Below are 17,512 nucleotides of genomic sequence, written 5' to 3' on the forward strand. Positions count from 1 at the left end.
ATTTTTTTTCCCCCAGTCAAAATGTCATTGAAGTCTTCACAGAGCCTAACACCTGAGCTTGCATGGGTTCAAGTGTCCAGAAGAAGTGTGCAAAACCTGTAAGAGCTGTAACAACTCAAGGTCCATGTAGCAACTCAAGCTGCAGAGTGCAAAGGATTTCATGGCTTTTCAGCATAGCTAGAAGTATTGATGGACATCCAAAATATATGAAGTGTGTGGAAAATAATGTCTGATATAAAACCATAGCCATGATTTCTTTAAAAATAGATCTAGGAAATAACAATAATGCACAATGCTTGAATTCCTTGACTGCAACTGAGTAATAAAGCATAGCAAGTATGAATGCCGTGGACTATTGTCTGTGTTCATTTAACATGGTGGAAAAAAGAATACAGGACAAGAGCTGATTTTTTTTGATCATAACTCATTTTGCTGCAGTACTGATCTTGTCGGTCTCTATTGTTTTGTTTTTTTACAAAATAGTATCTGATGTTCCAAAGCTATTGCAATCATACAGTTTGTTTTACTGACCCTCTGTCAGAGCTTGCATGAACCAGAGCAAACGACTCTATCCAACCATCTCATCACACTAAATGTCTGTATAAATCCATCAGCTAGCTAGAAAATCTACTCTGAAGGGCTACATAGCTTTCAATGATCTAATATATTAAAAAGAACCACACGGCAGATCAGAAATCATGATCAAATGGTTTTCCCTTTGTAGAATCTCTCCTTTCTAGTATACTTAGTAGGGTAACCAGAATATAAGTAAGGAAAGACAAAACGTAAGGTGGAGTATGTCTACAAAAGTGCCTGAAGGATTAGGCTTGATTTTCAACATGTGTCTGGAATAAGAAAGCTTGTTAATCACAACTGTGTTGTCTGTGTGTATCTATTCCCCAGTGAAAACAGAAATACAGATCTGATAGTGATCCTGCATTAAATTGTGACTTAGTTACCCCGAAATCTCATGCACTTATTTGTGTGAAATTATATTGGTATTTCTGAGATCGTTGGATCAAATGTAATTGAGGATGAATAGTGGGGTGATCTTCCCTCCATTTCCCCCCTTAAGCTTTCCCCTTTAATAAATGGAACACTATTTTTCTTTATTCGGAGAATTGACATGTGTAACTAAGAGATATTATAAAGTTTGTTTCTTTATTCTTACAATTAGTTTCACATAGATCTCTACCGCTTGCAAGAAAACCCCTGTTTTTTTCCTATAATGTATCCACCACCATCTACTTTTTCATATATAAAACAGTATTCATTTTTTGTATCTGAGTCATATTTGGAAAGATTCTCTTAGGAAAAAACAAACAAACAAAAGCAAACACCAAGCCAAAGAAAACAACAAAACAAACTAAGAAACCCCAAACCAAACCACAACCAAAAAAAAAACCGCACTAAGCTTTCACCAAACAACACTTGTTATTTTCTAAGATATGTGTAAATATTCACTTTGTAGCTCTTATTACAAGCAGCAAAAGACTCTTCAGAGCATGTTGCTGTTGTTCTGTCCTCAATATGCACTTTAGAACTGATTAAAGCATCACTGATCTTCATTACTTGTGTTCCAGTCCTCCTGATGCTTGATCACATGTCAAACATATGCCAGACAATGCTGGATGTCAAGAAAGTCAACCATCATATTTTCTGCACTTCCTCAAATACTTCAGCTAATATATTCTCTCCATCTGTTGCAGAAAAGCAAAGATAATGATAATGTAGCAATGCTGAAGTTATCTGATAAATCTATTCCATTACTGTCAAAGGTTCAGACTTTTAGTTGGTAGGGATCAACTAAGTCCTCTGAAGCTTTGAAAATCTCAGCTAAGATTCTGGCATTTTGCCTTTGGCCACAGGAGGAAACTGAATTTCCCATTGTGCCTTTCACCTCCTGTGCAGCTACTGTGCTGCATAACCATCCAACTGCTTCCATTCTTAGGAATTTTTCCTCTTACTCATAATGTGTTCATATTCAACAATCAGATCTTACATTGTGAACAGCTGGACGCACATCATGCCATTATGCAACCTCTTTTTGGTTTCCTCATACACAAAACCTTTCTCATCAGCAGGTCCCAGCCTTACTGTGCCAGCCCTCTGTATCTCTAATAGCCTGGATGACCTCACTTAGAAATTCTAGTCCTTAAAGGAACATGCAATAGTGTGTATGTAATGATAAGGGAATGGAAGAAATTCACTGTTAGCTGTCAAGGAGGATTTTCACCATCAGCATTAACCATATAATATAGTGGCAGTGGAGGGCAATGAATGTGGAGAGAAGTGAGAGCAATCAGCAAGCTTTCATTCAGTGAGATGGAAGAGCTTGTCAAAGACACAAACAACTAATCAGTTGCCAGCACTGATTGATGTCCCAGCCTGCATTCAAATCTATCATTGTGACCAAGTACTGCCTATCGTTTACCCAGTGGATGGATAAACTAGAAGTAATATATGGTGTCTAAGCAAATAGATCATTAATTCCTCTTAATATGTGGAGGCTAAAGTTTAAATCTTTTTCTTAACAGCAATCTTTCCCTTCAGGGAGTAAAAAATAAAAAACTAAGAAAAAAATTGTCTGCTATGGTTGACTAGGCAACAAAGTTTATTTTTTTTACAAGTTACAAATTCATTGCATTGGATTTCATTTTTCAGTTCATGACCCATAATTGTCACCAAGTATTAAATCTATCAGGAAATTTATTAACATCTTAATTAAAATGGTTAAGGAAGATAAGAAATGATATGGTAGTAGAGACAGAGGACTGTCTTATGCTTACACTTTCTTATTCCCCAAAGTGTTCCCAAGCTCAACTCTGCTCCACTATTACCCTTGACTTCGTATTCTTTTTTCTGACGATGAGATGAAAATTTTAAATGCAGACATTCACTTAATTGGATTTTATTATTGCTTGACTTCTTCTTAATTGAAGGGCATGGCTTTGAATGATTTCTCAATGGTTTGTAAATTCCACATTTTGCACCAATCAGCATCAAAGTCGATAGATTTTGGCAGATGCTTTTGCAAAATGTTAATTCAGGTAATAATTACTTGAAAAATTGAAGTCTGTATTGGTATAAATTACAACTGTCTTCAGACTGGACAGGAGCAAGTAAGCAAACTGCAGTTCTCTAAGCTGAGGCTTGTTTTTTATCTTCTGTTGGTCATTAATACGGAAAAATGAAGGTGTTAAGAATTAAGAAAGAGTGTCTCAATTTGCTGCATACACTATAATGAAATAAAACTTTAATCTCTGAAGTAGAAATACCCAGCAGTGTGATTTCTATGGTTTTTCAATTTTTTAAGATACATTCTGGCTTGTTTTGAACATTGTTGTTAGCCTCCCATCAGAAGGGTACTATTAATGAATAATTGATGGTTTCATTCATGATTTGTATCGACTTAAGTTAATAAATTATTAATATCAGGCAACTACAATAAGCATAAGTATTTATATTTTGTTTAATATACTTCACTTTTAAGACTGTAAAAGAGATCCAAAATAATATTAAAGTATTAGCCTAAAGCACAAGTCTACTGAATTTGTTACTAAGTAGTATGTTTAGAAACATTAAGCCTGAGAAAGAGAATATTTTTCACTTTTAACTTCCTGAATTTTTTCTGAAAAGAAAAAGCCTTTCTGTACAATTTCCAAACAATCTTCCAACCTATACCTGACTACATAAAGGAGAATGTCAAACCTGCAAACTATTCAGTCATGTAGATATTCTCAAAGTCATCGTATCAGTCAGGGGCTTGGCCTGAAACACCTACCAATCAGTCTGAGATTCTAAATCTGTTAAGAATCCCTGCAAAGCTCAATTTACAATCAGTAAAAATTAAACAAATAAAATTCTCTCCGGTGCTGATATTAGTCTGGATGCACTGACAGAAAGTTCCATTCTCTCTGAATAGTTGCCTTTTTCTCAGTGATCCATTTACCTGGAAACTGTAATGTCACTGTACTTTACTGTGATAGCATTTCAACTACACAGGCAGTAGGAATGCTTTTTGAAAGTATTTGTAAGAAGTTGAATTTAATGTTTCTCATAGACAATTTAAGAAAACTTGTTTAACCATAATGGTTAAAACCACCTACTTTAAAACACATTCACTAGCTCTTTGCTTTCTGAACTGAAAAATGTATTATTTGAAAAACATTCATCCACGTATTTGTTCAGAATGAGCTAATTTCTTTTAAGTGAATATTTTCTATAGTACATAAAGTAGACATTCTATTAAAATTACAGGCACCAAAATGTGCTATAGTTTTTCTTATAACTGTTAAATCACCCTTAAAAAATATTTAGTTAATAAGTAAAATATGTTGCAATGAAAATACTATAAACTTACCTTTATTCTTTAATACAAAAATTTGGTTTTCAAACATTTCTTTGATAGCCTCTCTGAAACCCTTAAAAACTACATAATCAACTAAAATTCCATGAAATAGGCCCAAGAGGACTGAAATATTATTCTGTACTGGGAAATTTTACTGAGCACATAATACTTGTAAGTGTTGTTTATTGCTCCAGACCCTGTTTTCCAACTGCTGCTAATGTTGTTTTACAATCTTGTGCCTAAACACTAAACTGCAGATTCAGTTACAGAGAATACTCAGAGCTGTAACAGTTTTTCTCTCCATTTCAGAGCATGCTTACTCTATCAGGAGCTTGATTAATCCTTAGTATTTTTGGTGCAGAACAGAGACTTATGGTAGGGACATTTTAATAAATTGTACTCATACTAACCTTCTGATTCTATAGTTTCTTCTAGACATAGTGGTCTTAGAGTGCTTCTGTGCATATTGTAGGTTTTTTGATACCATCACTTTTAGAATAGACTCACATTACTTTTGAATCCTGTAGTTTTCCAGAAGTTATCATGCTTTAAAATATATGTTTAGCTTTGGTTTGTTTTGGTTTTTAATTTGAAAAATGAAAACCAGATGTTGTTTCCTATATTTAAAAGAATAAAAAATCCTTGGTATTCAGATATCAGAAGAAGTCCTGGCTAAAAATAGTTAATGGCTGGGTGGGATTTGAACTATGCTTACCCATGTTTGTATATTAGGCATTAAATATATAACCACTCCCCAAAAAATTAACATCTATTCAACATGCAGATTAGAAGTTCAGTTTAAATTTCACCTATACAACTATGAGTCTCTATTCTACATATATTAAAATGGAATCTGTTGTGGATCAGAAAAAAGATTCATTTGTATAAAGGTCCCTGTTCTACCTTCAGAAGAACTTTCGGAAGTCCTACAAATCTGAAGAGAAAAAAGCATTTAAATGGTCACTTAAAGTCATAGAATCATAGAATCATGTAATTGTAGAATCATAGAATCATAGAATCAGTTGGGTTGGAAGGGACTTCTGAGATCATCAAGTCCAACCCTTGATCCACTACTGCCGCGGTTACTAGACCATGGCACTAAGTGCCACATCTTAAAAATCTCCAGAGATGGAGAATCCACCACTTCCCTGGGCAGTCCATTCCAATGCCTGATTACCCTTTCTGTAAAGAATTTCTTCCTAATATCCAACCTAAACCTGCCCTGGCACAGCTTAAGACCATACTGTTCCTGATACAGTCCAGGATGCCATTGGCCTTCTTGGCCACCTAGGCACACTGCTGGCTCATGTTCAGCTTCCTGTCAATCCAAATTCCCAGGTCCCTCTCTGTCTGGCTGCTCTCCAGCCACTCTGCCCCCAGCCTGTAGGGGGGCATGGGGTTGTTGTGGCCAAAGGGCAGGACCCGGCACTTGGCCTTGTTGAACCTTATCCCGTTGGAATCAGCCCAACCCTCCAGTCTGTCCAGGTCCCTCTGCAGAGCCCTCCTGCCTTCCAGCTGATCGACACTCTCCCCCAGCTTGGTGTCATCTGCAAATTTGCTGATGGTGGACTCAATCCCCTCATCTAAATCATCAATAAAGATATTAAACAGGACTGAGGCCAACACTGATCCCTGGGGGACACCACTAGTGACCAGTCGCCAACCGGATGCAGCACCGTTCACCACCACTCTCTGGGCCCGGCCCTCCCCAGTGAGCCAGGACTGTTGGTAGATGATGGAAAGTGGCTTGATGAGCTCTTCTGCCAGCTCCCTCATCACCCTTGGGTGGATCCCATCTGGTCCCACACACTTGTGAGGATCCAAGTGGCTCAGCAGGTGGCTAACTGTTTCGTCCTGGATTACAGAGGGGCTATTCAGATTCTTATCTCTTTCTACAATCTACAGAAGCCAGTTGTCCTCAGGACAACCTGTCTTACTGTTGAAAATTGAGGTAAAGAAGGTGTTAAATACCTCAGCCTTTTTCTCATCTTTGATACCTGTATTCCCACCCATGTCCAACAAAGAATGTTTTCCTCGCCCCTCCTTTTGCTATTAATGTATCTGTAGAAGGACTTTTTGTTATCCTTCACAGAAGCGACAAGATTAAGTTCAAGTTGTGCCTTCATCTCTCTAATTTTCTTTCTGCATGACCTAACTATATTCCTAAACTCTTCCTGAGTAGTCAGCCCTTTTTTCCATAATCAGTAGGCTCTCTTCTTTACCCTAATTTCTTTCAAAATCTCCCTGTTCAGCCACACCGGTTGTCTTCCCCACCAGCTTGCCTTTTGGCACACTGGGACAACCTGCTCCTGTGCTTTCAAGACTTCCTTCTTGAAGCGTGTCCATCCCTCCTGGACCCTTTGTTTTCAAGGACTGTTTCCCAGGGTACACTCTGAACTAGTCTACTGAATAGGCCAGAATCTGCCCTCCAGAAATCCAGTGTATTGTTTTATTGACGGCCCTCCTTGCATCCCTGAGTATTGAAAACTCTATCATTTCACGGTCACTGTGCCCCAGACGGTCACCAATCCCCACATCTCCCACTGGCCCCTCCCTAACTTAGAAATAATGATGAATTCATTGTTAAGAAAGGTGCTCACAGTTCAGGTGATTTTCCAATGAACTAGACATTTGAATGAGCGCAAGGTTCAGCTCACATCATATTGGTCACTGTGTCAAAGTAATATTGTCAAAATCGCAAGGTATGTAGTTCCAAGGTGTAAGTCATTGTCTGCATAGCTGACTATATTTTGTTATGTCATCAGCTCCATTGGGGTCAATGCAATTTGTTGCAGAATAAAACACATTACACAGAAAATGAATTAACATGTTGTCATCAGTGTTTTTGAGTTACTACTCTCTTTTTTTCCCCCTCAAGAAATCTCACTGTAGCCATTTACTGAATTCCAAACCCCTGAACTCTGTCTTGAATGTCACAAATTTATATTCCCGTTAAATTTTGCTTATGTCACCAAAGTTTTCAAGCAGGTACCTCTTGCATTGAAAGGACAAATTTTCAAATATTTGGAAGTATAAACTTCTCTCTTTTTTATGATGCTTTTTAAATGTTTTTTTTTACATGTCCAGGAGTGTCACCTAAATGCATATAAAGAATAGAACTTGATAAAGCATCAGAAATATGTAACTGGTAAATTACAGGAGTTATACCACAAATGCTATTATTAGATAGATTAAATTTCCCCAATGTTGGTGTTACTAACTTTTAAAATTATAGTGCATGTTTTTGTGATATTTAGTAGAGTAATTACATCCCTGTTGTGGAGAGCATGTCAATCAAGATTTTGTAAGGAGCACTTTAAAATATTTTTTTTAATCTGGTTTGCATTTCTTTTTTTTTGTTTTGTTTTGTTTTGGTTTTGTTGTTGTTGTTGTTGTTTTCTAAACCTTCATAGGACTAACCCTTCAAATCATAGGGTTGTGGAACAGCCATTCTGTCAAACCTTTGCCAGTGAGTCATGGGACAAGTAAGAAACATCAGGATGAGTCTTTTTGTTACACTGGGAGAGCTAACACTATGATTTTAGATAAATTTTAGCAAAGAAAAAGGTTGCTTCTGAAGTGACTTAGTTGCAGGGCCCTTACATTATTATTCTGAGAGGAAATTCACCAAATTTGAGTTACTTGATATCTGAATTAAGTAATTTAACTCCATATCTGAGCTTCAGCTACTCACTTGCCTCTGTTCGTTTTTAATTCCCTCTTTCAGACAGAAAATGTCAATCCCAAAGTAGTACAGTTTCCATTATAAATGTTTATTGCTAAAAGAATGATTATAGCTGATGCTAAAGAGTTTTGTTCCTCTTTAGGTTTTCCCATGGGAAAAGGTAAACAAAATTGAGACTTTATTCAGTCCATTCACAGTTTCTCTTGATGATTCACACTGTCCTGCCTATGAACTTTAAATGAGAATATTTACCTTTCTGTGCAAACCAAGTGGGAGAAGGAAGAGAATTGCCTGCCGTGTTATGCTGCAGCCCATCCATACAGATATAGCTGATACAGCAACTATGCCACAACTCTACTCTATACTCACAGACTGCTTTTATTTGAATGGTAGTAAAAAAAAAAATATAATCATAATTTCTAAATACTTAGATATTAAGAGAGTGAGAGATCATAAAAAACCCTTTTTTGTTCTAACTTGAGAAAGACTATTCCTTACTTGTAAGAATACTTGCTAAATCAAGGGACTACGTTTATTTAATCAATACAAAGGCTTCCAAGATTTCCAAAATGTTGCTTGGACATATGATACCTTCCCCTCCAAAATGTATTACTGTGAGACAGCTCCTTGCTCAGTTTAACATTACTCACCACGGTTACATCAAGCCAGACCTCAGTGTCTTATTCTTCCCTAATTTCCTCAGCTGTTGCTTTGGTTGACTTCTGGTGTTTTAGTTACATTTTGATTCCATATCACCACAGTATATCAACTGTTGTTTATTAAGTTTTTTTTTTTCTTTACAGTAGGTGAGGTAGTCTAGAAGCATTTTGCATGAAACACTTTGCATAATATCTTCAATGATTACACATATTAAGCATATATAGGAAAAAAAAAAAAAAGAAGAAAAGAAGTGCAAGCTGCCTCGCAGTTTAGACACACAAAATGAACTTGCAAAAAAAAGGTATGCTAGAAACTCCAAGAAGATTTAGAATACAAAGGACTTAAACCCCTTTGAAAATGGAACTTATCCTTATGCATACAGACAAAAAAACAGAGTGCAAAGAGCTCTTCAGGTGTCCCAAAGTCAGAGCAGAGTGCTCTTCTAACATAATCTGTTTTCAATGTCTCAGCTAACTTATCCAGAGACATTTCAAATGCCCTTGTATAGCAATGTATTATGCTGGAAGACACACCTTTGGAATACCTTTATGATGCACTCTCACATGTGAAATCATACTTAGAGAAAACACTTTTGCCCCAGAACAAAGAACAGTCTGGTCAATCCTTCTGGTTAGTTTATTTGGTTTGTGGTCTTTTGTTTGTTTGTTGTCTTTTTTCTAGTTAATATTTATTTCATCTTTTTCTAGTTAATATTTAGTTCATTTTCCTATAAGCATTTTATCCAAGCTGGTGGAATCTGAAACAAAGTCCTGCATTCATTGTATTCTGCAGCTTTTAACTTGCTTCTTTGGTACAGTACATACACTTCCTAACCATAAGTACAAATTTCCTCTCATGGAAATTAGGAGAAGTGTTTTGACTGGCCTAAATGACAACACAAAAAGGTCATATCTTTCACAGATATTTCTTGGGAACACTGGATTGATTCTCCTTTTTATTATTCATGGCTAAGATTAAGGGAAAAAAATGCTGCAGGCACTTCACAGAACCTAAGAATGGAATTGAGAAGGAAGCAGTCAATGTGCAATTGTGTGAGAAGTTTAGGAAAACAGAAGATTTTTTTTTTGTTTTGTTTTTTGAATTAAACAACAACCAAACCAAACCAACCAACCAACAACCAAAAAAATGCAGCTATAGTTACAAGGACTGGTTCTTCTTTCATCTCTGATGATGTATACCGGTGATATGGTTTGAAGCTGGCTCTCTGCCAAGTCTCCAAACCTTACCACAAGAAGTCTCCCCCCCCCAAGACCTCAGGGAGAAGAGGGAGAAAAACAACCAAGAAAAACTCAAATGAGAGAGAGAGCTAAAGCAATATATATATATATTTATATAAATATACTTACACTTATGTTACAGTTATATACAATTGAAATATATACAATTTCACAAGGGAAAGGGAAGGGGGAAGGGAAAAGGAATAAACCCAAAATAATATATATATATATATCCTGATTAGTAGCCCGATATCTAGCAACTAAAAAAAGTTAGCAAAGAAATATCTCACTACTCTCCTTGGGACAACGGAGAGTCACGCTGGAACGATCGCCGGCAACCTCCGTCTCCCAAGGTCGGTGAGGCCTTACCAGGCCTCGCTCCCCAACACGGCAGACTCAACAGCAGGGAACCTGCACCTCCAAGCCGCTGGAAGGAAAGAGAGCGAAGGCCTCTCCTCCTTTCTTCTTATAGCCTGGCTTAATTAAAAATCGTAGGGAATACTGGGTAAATCTGGACCCTTCCTTGGTTACAAACTGGTCACCAAGGAAGGCCCAGACCAAACTACCACAACTTGTTAGGAAAAATGAGAAAATTTTCTTCAGTAGTAAGGTCGTGTTTTATAAACAAGACAGCAGTGATTTTTGTTTTCCCTACAGAATTCTTAGAATACCTAGAATTTAATGTTTTATTAGGACAATGGTAAAGTACATGAGATTTCTTTACATCACACTACTAGTAAAGTGATTGAAAACCACTTTCTCTTCCAATATTGCCATCCTATGACTGCAGTGATATTCATCCTACAGAAAATAGCTAGGATTTCAGCATGCAGTTGAGTCCCTAAATTTTATTCCTTCCCTGGAAGTCCTTTCTGTAGCAAAATAAAGATCACTAAAATCTCAAACATTTTCATGGGCATAGGTCAGGTTTTTTTTAAAGAGCCAGTATCAGCCAGATGCTGATACTGAAATCAAAGATCCCAAACAATAACTTGGATTGAGGAGTGTCTTTCTTAGTCAGGAAGTTAGTTCATTTACAGCTTTCCCTTTACTCTCCCTTCTCTTTCATTGAATTGCTGGCACCACATCATACAGTAGACCATTTTGGACCTCCACCTTTCACACTTGTTGTTTCTTTTACCTCATGCTGACCACTTGGTGAGGCAGACAGGATCTTACCTGAGGATTGTGTGATACCAACATAACATCTTCAAATATTTATACAAATATGCAACTTTTTCTCATAGTATCTTTTATAGCATATAATTTGCCTTGGGAATAGCATGCATTAATGAAATATGTTTTACTCCACAAACCACCAAGAACAACCTTATACTTTGAACAAAATAGGGACAAGGCAGTAATATAGCCTACCTGGGAATTTCCTGGTTCATTATTCTTCAATTGTAGTCACTGAATAAAAAATAAATAATCCTGGAGAAAAATAAAATTGTCATAGATTGACTCTTAAGTCTTTACAGGTATGTTTCATTGTCTCCTGTCCTGACCACCAAGGTGGGGGTCTTTGCCTCTAGAGGGACTCGCCAGAGTGTTTAACTTTCTTCCTGCCTGTTAAACAGTCATCTGCAGCTTACCAGCTTTTAGGAGCCCAGTGGGAACAACCTGGAGGAACAGTATGAGATTTTTTACTATCTTTTTCTGACTCACTGATCCTCATGTAAATTGATGTCATACATCCATTTTTTTCCAGGACTGAAGGGATCAGAATGCATGGACAGAGGGGAAACCAACTACTATTTTTTCCTAATATTTAAAAAATCCAAATCTCTTAGTCTATAGTCCAATCAAAGTCCAAATTATCCTTGCAGATTTGATTTATTGAATTGCTTTATACTTTAAGGCTGGTGACATTTTGTCAAAGAATACACAATGCCTACTTTCCTTCAAAGTTGTTGCAGTATTTTGCTGATAACTGCCAAAAAGAGCAAAAAGTGCATGAACAGTCATTAATCCACAGCATGTTGTCAAATATTTATACATTGACAATATCCAATTTCAACTAAGCATTTCATGTTTTGTATTTTCACACTTCATGTCAAAAGGTGGCAGAACTCAACTCTGCAAAGCTTTGGCAGAGAAGGTTAAGTGTCCATAGTTTCATCATGCCTGAATGCCTCTTAGTATCATTTTAGATGCCTTTAGGTGGTAGAATATTATTTGTAAAAGAGTTTTTTTCTAAATGTTTTTAGAGCTGTCAGAAAGCACTAACTTAACACTTCAGTCAGAAGCAACGAGAATCTCCACTGCATCACCACCATACCTTCTGGATAACCTAGTGTCAGTAATTTTTTTTCTGAGAAGAATTCCAAGGTTCAGTCAAATCTTGGACTAAATCTGAGCAAAAAACAAACAAAAAAAGGGAGTCAACTGGAGATAACAATGATGCTTTTGTTTTCTGGGCATGCCTACATAGAACTCTCCAACAAGAAATTTAACATAGATCACTAAGGAATTATCAACTTGTAATGACATAATGTTGGTAACAGCTTACATATGAACTGGTTGCAGAAAGGTATGCAATCTTCTTGCCCATCACAAGAAGTGGTATATTTGCAGACAAGGTTCAGAAGACTGAAGTGAAATCCTCTCTTTGCCACATATAGAATTTGTGAGTGCAGACACAGGTCTGTAAAATGAGGAGAGTACTACTATTTTTGTGAGTTCTTTTTTTGATTTTATTTCTTTTCTTTCGTTCTTTGTTGTTTGTGTCTGCTCACTTCCTGAGGTCCTAACCAGAGTGACTCATTATTATTAAGCATTTCCAACATAGCCTGTGTGTTTTAATAATACAAACAATTAATAGGGCTTATAAAAATAGTATTAATCCAATAGTCATGTGTGATTGCATTGTCTTGCTACATGTATGCTTACTAGAGGTTTGTGGCTGCTTCGTCTCCTGGGTAATTGAATTGCCTTAAATTGGACCATCTCTGGGATAATTATTCCACTACCCAAGGAAGAACAGAAAAATCTAGTCTTCATCTAACTCTGGCAATTACAAGTCATCCCCAAAACAACCCAAAAAGGAAGATTAAGGCTATATAGGTAATTTATATTATACTATATTACAGGCATATATATATATATATATATATATACATATACACATATATCTATCTTTTATCTCTTCATACATACATATATGTACATAGCTATAAATAAAAACAATACGGATGTCAGGAAATACAGCAGTCATAAAATATAGTTGAATCATGGGGAAGTTGTTCACAATATTTGACACTCACACATATTAAAGCAGTCTGTCCCAGAAACTTGCATACATACATAGATTTAACCAAATGCTTTCATCTACCTTTGGAAACAGTGTTCTTCATGGGACTTTTTGCTTCTGCATTACAGTTGCTTAATGGCAGGAGTGTCATTGCTGCATGATGTGCCTGGTTATTGTGACTGATGCTACTAATTATATTAATACTATAAAAAACATAAATAGAAGTATTTGTTCCATCAGCTGTCATTTTTGATACCCACAGTCATACATGAAAGTCGAGGAAAGAAAAAGAGAAATACTTCATTGATTCCAGAAGTGTGTCTGGCTATTCAGAAATAATTATACTACTTGATGAACCATGGTACTGTCTCCTCTTGTCTTCCTGTTTGATTACAGATCAGATACCAGCACTTAATGGGTAAGTGATCTGCCACAAAGCTTCCCTTCATGTTATGTTTCAGGAAGCATTATAACAATTCATGGGATGAAATGCAGCTTTCTACCATATGCTGACATATCACAATGCAAGATGGTGAAGTGTCATAACCATCGCTTTGCAACGTGATCTGCCACCCATGAAATTGAATGCTTCAGAAAAACAACATGCCAGTTCTTGAATAAACTCTGACTCTAGTACATACTGCAGCCAGTAGACTGTGTAAAATGCCTTAAAGTTATCCATAGATTGCTCAGCTCTTCTGCCAACATAAAACTAAGAGTCTAATTTTAGCTCACATTGGAAAGAACACAGTTAACCTTACAACACTGCAACACTACACTAGCAAGATTTTATTTTAGCCACTACAGTAAATGCTGACTTTTAACTTTTATAAGGTTATTTATTAAGACATGCAGTCACCTCCCAGTACACACAATTTCTCTATGACTGTGAATGGATAGGAAAGGTCCCTGTATTTATTAAGTTCTGCTACAAATCAATTCTACTGAAATAGTCGTAGCGTATTCTATTAGTAAGCATAAAAGATATATATGCAATATTATGTCAGCCTCTCAGCATAACAGCAGTGAGATTTGCACTGTAGTTCACTGCAGTGATCCTGAGTCAGCACTTTCAGTACAGGAAGTGGAAACGAAAGGTAACCGAGCTGATAAACTGCAAGGAAAAATCCTGTTCTTTTTACTCACAATAAAAGCCTAACTGGAGAAACCCTATCTGGCTGTACTTGACTAGCCTGGGCATCTTCTTGCTGGGGTGACAAAGACACCAGCATGTTGCTCGAGATTATTATCATAAGTAGTTAATGTAGTGTTATGTTCTTTGGGGATGTAAGGGAAGAAAGGAGGATTTCACTTTTGTTAAAATTTTGTTGACTTCTCACCCATCTTAGCTGGCATGTAATATGTTTAGTTTAGTTTAATTTAATTTAATTTAGTTTAGTGGAGACTGCTTCATCGGTTTTCTTGAAAAGACAATCTGAAGTCACGATAAGACAATCTGAAAATACCGCAACATCGCTGGAAACAGCAGGAGATATTTATCTTCTAAGCAAACTATCAGGAGGGCTCATGCAGTAAATTTACTGGCCACTAAGTAGTATGGGGCTAATTCTTGTATTTACTTGAAAAACTTTGAAGTAAAATTTGGTTCAATATTGATTACACCAGGATGTTGATGCATTGCTTTATCCTTGAAAAAGAGTCATGCCAGCCTCTTTAAAACCAAAAGCATTTGCATGTTTTGATCCAAGCTAATGTTCATCATCGGCTATTGCCAGTGAACTGTCACCAAGATATAGAAGATATCATTCTGGTCATAGTTCAAGGACATAGGGAATCCAAATTACCACTGACAGAAGAGTAGAAGGTCAGGATGATATTGATGCTCTTTATCCCCCTGTGAGCACCATAAGTTGATTTTCTCACTCAGATGGGAGACAGTGACACTACCAGAAACTGCCACATATATTCCATGCTATCAGTTTGGACAAAGATTTCAATGTTGTGTGAAATGCTAATCCAAGAATAATTATGTCAGGACTGTCTGACTCTGGCTTACCCACAATGCTATATAGGACACAAGCTAATTACTTCTTGTGCATCAGTACCTTGACATATTCTAACTTAAGGTGTTAGTCAGTAACTCCATGTCTTCTAAAACCTCCTTGATGTATTCTTCTGCTATTTTATTACTGTAAATGAATTGCTGGTTTATTAGGAGCTATGTTTTTCCAGGGATACTTCAACAAACTAATTTTAAAAAAATTATTATTAACAGTGTTATTTCTTGGAAGAAATAGCAAACAAGCATTTCACTTAATAATTGCTTCCTTCTTGTGTTCTAAAATTCCAGAAGGAAAGATCATCTCTACTGTTACCCTCCAATACTGTTTGGACATGGTTTTTTTTTCATTATTTTCTCTATACAGTTAAATGGAGTAAATTTTTACAGTTACTAGAATCTCAAATATGATTTGTGTTATCTTTCAAGAACCTGCTGAACATCAACTTCCGTATGTTTTTTTGTAAATGCTTCAACTACTGTGTATGCGAAGGGAGGGTATCAAGGGGGTGGAGCCAGGCTTTTCTTAGTGATGCTGAGCAACAGGTCAAGACGCAATGGGTAGAAACTGATGCATAAGAAATTCCACCTAAATATGAGGAAGAACTTCTTTACTGTGCAGTGACCGTGCACTGGAACAGATTGTCCAGAGAGGTTGTGGAATTTCCCTCACAGAGATGTTCAAGAACGATCTGGTCACAATCTTGTGTGATGTGCTCTAGGATGACCCTGCTTGAACAGGGAGGTTGGATGAGATGACCCACTGTGTTCCCTTTCAACATTACCCATTCTGTGACTCTGTGATTATTTTAAAATAATTTTCTCATTTGTTTTCTGCCCTTAGCATATCATTTTTACCCACATAAAAAAATCACTGTGGATTAATGTTTATTAAAAAAATTTTTGTAATTGACTATTCCCTAACAGAGACTTTAAGATCATTCTATAGAGGTAGCTGCAAGCAGACATAAATTTGTACTCTTTCAAGACATAACAGCTGAGGTAGTGCAAATCAGGATGCTGTATAGCCCCCAAAGTAACAGATTAACATTTCCTTTTTGTGTTATTCTAGCTGTCCCAGAGAGAGATACTAATGTTATAGATGAATTATTTCTCACTATCCTTCCTGGTGTTCCCATCATTGATAGCATTTAAGACAACTGCAGAGCTTGCTTCAGTGTTGTGAGGTCATTACTGAGCTTAACACCAGTAGCCTGAAAAAATCTGTTAGTTTGTTTGTTTTCCTCAATTGCATATTCTTCTGTACCTTGTTCTCTAATTCCGAACAACAAAAGGCAAGTGAGCACAGCTCTGATTCACCTCTCTAAGAAAAGGTATCCCTTCAACAAGAGAATCCTGCTCTAAATAATTTGCAATTTAATCCACTCTTGACAAAAATAGTGTAAATTCTTATTAAACATACAGAGTCACTGACTTTCTTAGGAACTATTTCTGAATGGCCTGAGGCATTTTAGGCATTTTATCCCTGTCAACTCTGGTAGAAGCAGAATCGTGAGAAAGAGATGAGATGACACTGAAATCAGAGGGGGCAGGGGGATAAGTGAGCATCTGCATTGTGCTTAGTTGCAGCTGCAGTTAAACTATGGCAGGTAATTGTTCAGTAGCTGCTTCTGGCTCTGGAACACAGTATCAGAGACTTTGTCACAGCTATTAAATAATAATTAAAAAAAAATGGTCTGTCCCTATTGTACGTCTAGTCCAGTTACATAGTAACATGAGAAGCTGCCAGATGCTCCTGATATCGCAGACATGCTCCTGATATCACAGCAGACAGCTAATCTGAGCCATCTAGTTTTACTAAGAAGCTAACGGCATGATTTCACAAGAAGGAGGGTTTGCTTAGTGGTTTGCTAGCTAAACAGAGATTACCAAGGCAACTCTTAAGTTCAAAAAAAAAGGTATCAAGTCAGCTGACGAAGTAAGAATAACCAGTGCGGTATATTTATCTAGGAAGTGATGAGAGTAGTAAAGTTGAAGAATTGGGGAAAAAAAAAAGAGTATATAAGGGGTGTCACTAGGGGGTCAGCCCTGCTCTTGATCACTGTAGTTTGCAATAGGACTATAACTCTTTGCTTTTCTTGAACATACTGATGTCAGACTTCTACAGTCAGGAAAGCTGGGCATGTTTTTCCCCAGTGTTGTTAGGGCATACTGTCAGTGCTCTTCCAAACCTCAACAAGGGAACACCCAGAGGGTGCCTTGTAATAACACCATCTCTTCCTGACAGTAAAGGTCATGTTGGATTTGAAATTCTGGAACATGAAAAAACCACAGTGAAAGGAAA

The sequence above is a fragment of the Manacus candei genome, unplaced genomic scaffold, assembly GCF_025592945.1.
Source record: "Manacus candei isolate 608988 ecotype Guabito, Panama unplaced genomic scaffold, ASM2559294v1 h1tg000093l, whole genome shotgun sequence".
Classification (NCBI taxonomy): Eukaryota; Metazoa; Chordata; class Aves; order Passeriformes; family Pipridae; genus Manacus; species Manacus candei.